The 5,254-nt window shown below is 39.6% G+C and overlaps 1 pseudogene; it reads left to right on the forward strand.

Annotated features, from left to right (window-relative positions):
• The first annotated feature begins 4,017 nt into the window (after nucleotides 1-4,017).
• On the forward strand, nucleotides 4,018-5,022 carry LOC125162430 (L-lactate dehydrogenase B chain-like; annotated as a pseudogene).
• The last annotated feature ends 232 nt before the right edge of the window (nucleotides 5,023-5,254 follow it).

Consider the following 5,254-nt stretch of genomic DNA (forward strand, 5'->3'; position numbering starts at 1 on the left):
TGATTATCAGAGGGGAGGTGAGTGGGGGAATGGGTGAAATAGGTGATGGGGAACCACACTTGTCATGATGAGCACTGGGTGATGTATGGAATTATTGAATCACTATATTGTACACCTGAAACTAATATAGCACTGTATGTTAACTGACTGGAATTAAAATAAAAATTAAAAAAAGAGGAGTTGTGTTTCTAAAGCTCTGAGTACTAAAATAGCAAATAAACAGTAGAAGAGAAAATGTCAGCTGAAGAACTGAGGCTGTAGCTGAATGGTTCATCACATCTTCCATTAAAAAAATCACAATTTTCAGTCAATTTACTACCACAGAGAGAAACATTAGAAAATGCTTAATGTTTCAGGCTTAACTGAAGCCAAAATTCAATGATTTCCCATTAATAGTAATTCTACTCTCTGCCATCAGCTTGCAGCAATTTGTTGCCATTCTTTGTCAGTTTCTCTTTCCAGATGTTGCTGAGTCTGGATCTCCTTGTTAGAGATTGGGATTCTTAACTAAAAGTACCAGGAACCATAATACCTTCAGGGCAGCATGATGCCAGAAAGAGGCTTGTTAATATGGATGGTTCAAAATGGATAAGGCAAGGTTGGACTTCTACGGAAGCGGGGAACTTGCTTTTAAAACCTGTAGGGAAGACCAAGAGGCAGTCTGTATTATGGCCAGGAAACCCAGGTATCCTTGTCTACTCACTTCAACCTTCTCCAGGTATTTTAGAAAAAGTTTCCCTTCCTCTAAGGACCTTGGCAACTCCTCCAGGTGGATGGGAGGACTATTTGGAGGAAGGAAAAGGGACATTCAAAGCTTCTATTCTAAGAGGTAAAGGTTCTGGATCCTCAAAGCAGGTGGGGGTGGGGGCGGAAGAAGTCATAAAAGTTGGGTATAAAGCAAGGGATCTTAAATTTAATATGAGGCCAACAAGTGTGTGCCTGAGGTATTCTTGTTATTATAGCTGTTACATGATAACCCAAAGACTTTGTTTCAAGCACTTAGTGTGTTTGTGAACAATCATGCATTTACATGCACATATGCCCAGAGACAGTTGCACACACAGATGTGTACCTAACACAAACATGCAGGTGTGACGCTGTCATAAACAACAGGCTCATGTTTTCCTTCCTCTTTGTTTTAATCAGAGATGCCCTTGGTAATCAGGAAAATGGTTAGAATACTCAGTGCAAAGAACCAACTGAGACAGGAGAGCTGGAAATACACTATCCTCTGTGACCTTTTTTGCTATTTAGGGATTCTTTGTTCTAAACTCCCTTTTCTTTGTCATGTCTGCTGTGATGCTAAACAACCTTTTGGTGTTAACAGTCAATATAAACCTTTGCTTGTAGCTGATTTCCCCACCTCTTCCTTGATTTTAGTGACTGGATGAGCAATTGCTATTACATGCTTGGACTGACTGATGAGTGAGGCTGACTTACATGCTTGTAGAAACGGTAAAAAAGCAACCAGGCCAGGAATCCTAGATTTCTCTGTCATCTGGCATCAGAGTTCCTGCCTCTGAATGTTCTTTACTGGCTGCCCTATAGAGACCATGTACTAGATATTTGATGATTACCAAGCAGGGCATAAAAAGAGGAATATTAGCCAAAACCTTGACCTCCTTCCAAGGTTATTTACAGTTTTATATTCACTGATGTGTACAGCAGTCCTTTTATAAAAAGTGCCCTCTGGGTAAATATCATATTTCCCCTCTTATTTAACAAAGAGGCATTTGGATTTCAGTACTTTTGGAAAACATAAATAGGAGAGATGAACTCACAAAGGAAGAAGTAATTGTATTTAAATATGAAAACAACTCCATTAAGATTTAGGTAGATGATAGAAAAGGAGGTCTATGCTGTGGAGACACATCTAGGAGTCGGGGGTAGGACAGGTATTGGGACATATCAGTCTGGGATAATTGTCAGGGGCAGAAGAGATGGAAACTCATTGAGCTGTGAGGACTTAGATAGTAACACAAAGCAGTAAGCTTAGTACCTGGTGTACAGTCAACCTCACAAACCACCAACAGTCCTTGTCGTAGCACAGAAGGATTCTGGGTCCTAGAATGGTCATCCTTCCTAAGTTTTCCTTGGGCTCTGGATTTCTGTAATAGCTTTATCCTCATCACCCTTGGTTCTGACCTTTTTGCTCCTTTAGAAATACCTTGTCATCTCAAGCTGATCCAGCATCCTGACGCCTTTTGCAACTCAGTTCTCCATAGCTCTGCTTTCTTCCTTCTCCAGTTTAGGAAAACAGAGTTCAAGGAAAAGAAAGTTTAGGAATTTCTAGGCACCTCCAGGACTCATCTTAACAAAGTACCACCAGGAGGTGATATCTGTGTTAGGCTCTTGTCTCTGTTCTGTTTATGTTGCCCAGGAAACTAGGGCTCCAGGATTGCAGGGTCATCTGACTTTACTATAAGACCCTTGTGCAGAAGAATTTTCTTTTCAGTATATCAGTTTGGGAAAGCCAATGCCTTCATTGCCACTCCAGCATGATATCAAAACGTGTTACCATTCAAATCCTAGAGCCTTAGTGATATGATTGATTTGCAAACTCTTTGAAAAGTGTGGATATGTGTACAGACCTGGATCTTTATTTGGTAAATTTGAAGTACTTACTATTCCTCAAAGATTCCTAAAAGTTTCTATTTTTACCTCCCTTGAAGATCTCATATATATTTCAGATTGATTCTCTCCAGTAGATGTCATTGGAGACAGCTTTGTGTACATTTTAATGAGGACTGATGTTCGATATAGAGATTGAAGACTGGTTTGGATTTGTGGTTGTTAAGGTGCAGGATTTTCTATGTAAAAATTGAGAAATAAACTTCAGAAGATAGTCACCTGAAAATACTTTCTCTTAGAGATTATTTTTGACTTATATTTCTTTTTTAATTTACTTTTTATGTTTATTTTTGAGAGAGAGAGAGAGAAGCAGATAATGAATGGGGGGTGGGGACAGAGAGAGAGAGGGAGACACAGAATCTGAAGCAGGCTCCAAGCTCTGAGCTGTCAGCACAGAGCCTGATGTGGGGCTCAAAGTCATGGACCATGAGATCATGACCTGACCCAAAGTTGGATGCTTAACTGACTGAGCCACCCATGGGCACTAATTTTTTTATTATATTTCTATAAAATCTCAGTTCCTCAGTTAATTTTAATTAAACAGAATGGTCCAGGTAAGTAGTCACATTTTTACTCCAAAGTAGCCTAATCTCCAGATTGTGTTATCTCAATCTCATTGTTGACCCTTAGTCCTTAAACTCAAAACTCCATGAGGGCAGGAACAACTTCTGATCTATTCATCATTACATCTCCTACATCTTGTGTTGTGTCTTCATATGGTAGATGATTAATAAATGTATGGTAAACAAATAGATACTGATTGATTAAATATATCCTGTTTTACATATCTTTTGAAGTATTAATTGTAATAAGTTTATTTAAATACAAGGTTTTTTTTTTCCTTACCTATTCTAAAATTTAATGCTATTGGCTCCTGTTTTCTCTACCCACCACTTTTGTGTTTTACTAAGAAATGTTTGGGTGACTCGGTCAGTTGGGCGTCCGACTTTGGCTCAGGTCATGATCTCGCAGTCAGTGAGTTCGAGCCCCGCATCGGGCTCTGTGCTGACAGCTCAGAGCCTGGAGCCTGTTTCAGATTCTGTGTCTCCCTCTCTCTCTGACCTTCCCCCATTCATGCTCTGTGTCTCTCTGTCTCAAAAATGAATAAACGTTTAAAAAAATTTAAAAAAAAGAAAGAAATGTTTGGTTAGTATAAGAGTATGGTGGAAAGAGTAGCAACCATGGACCTAGGAGAGCTGAGCTCATACCCTACTCTGCTAACAACTGACCTGATATTTGGTAAAGTTGTTTCATCTCTAGGCCTTATACTGAAAGATAACAATGTTAGAGAGTTCAGAAAACTTTCCAAATTCTTTCTGGTCTATAAGTAGAAAGTATTTACCTTATTATCTTCCTCACATGATTCTCACATCTCTCCTGGGCACAATGGCAACTCACAAGGAAAAACTGATTGCACCAGTTGCAGAAGAAGAGCAATTGTCCAAAACAATAAGATTACTATAGTGGATGTTGCACAAATTGGTATGGCATGTGCCATCAGCATTCTGGGAAAATCTCTGGAGGATGAACTTGTGCTCGTGGATGTTTTGGAAGATAAACTCAAAGGAGAAATAATGGACCTGAAATATGGGAACTTATTTCTTTAGATACCTAAATTTTGGCAGGTAATGATGACTCTGTGACCTCCAATTCTAAGATTATGGTGGTAACTCCAGGAGTCCAGCAGCAGGAGGGAGAGAGCCCCTCAGTCTGGTACAGAGGAATGTGAATGTCTTCAAATTCATTATTCCTACATAAGTCAAGTACAGTCCTGACTGCATCATAATTGTGGTTTCCAACCCAGTGGATATTCTCATATCCCAGTGGATATGTTACCTGGAAATTAAGTGGACTAGCCAAGCACAGTGTGATTGGAAGTGGGTATAATCCAGATGCAGCTAGATTTTGCTATCTTCTGGCTGTAAAACTTGACATTCATCCCAGCAGCTGCCATGGATGGATTTTGGGAGAACATGGCAACTCAAGTGTGGCTGTGCAGAATAAAGTGAATGTGGGAGGTATTTTGTCTCCAGGAACTGAATCCAGAAATGGAAACAGACAATGACAGTGAAAGTTGTAAAGATGTACATAAGACGGTGGTTGAAAGTGCCTATGAAGTCATCAAGCTAAAAGGATATACCAGCTGGACTATTGGATTAAGTGTGGTTGATCTCATTGAATCAGTGTTGAAAAGTCTATCCATGACTCCTCCAGAGTCAACGATGATGAAGGGAATGTATGACATGGAGAGCAAAGTCTCCGTGAGCCTTCCATCTATCCTGAATGCTTGGGGATTAACCAGTGTTATCAACCAGAAGCTGAATGATGATGAAGCTGAAGGTCAGCTCAGAGACTTTGTGGGACATCCAGAAAGACCTAAACGACCTGTGACTTATGGCTTCTAGGCTGTAGAAATTTAAAAACTACAATGTGATTAACTGTGAGCCTTTAGTTTTCATCCACATTCATGGATCACAGTTTGCTTTTATCTTCTTAAATATGTGAATCTGGACTCACAGACTTCAAGCCCACGCTTGGTTTAATGCTTGCAAATGAGCCCTTGAACAAATAAAATTAACTAGCACAGTGTGCTTCTAAAACAACAAAAATAATGCATTTACCT

The sequence above is a fragment of the Prionailurus viverrinus genome, chromosome A3, assembly GCF_022837055.1.
Source record: "Prionailurus viverrinus isolate Anna chromosome A3, UM_Priviv_1.0, whole genome shotgun sequence".
In the NCBI taxonomy this organism is placed as follows: Eukaryota; Metazoa; Chordata; class Mammalia; order Carnivora; family Felidae; genus Prionailurus; species Prionailurus viverrinus.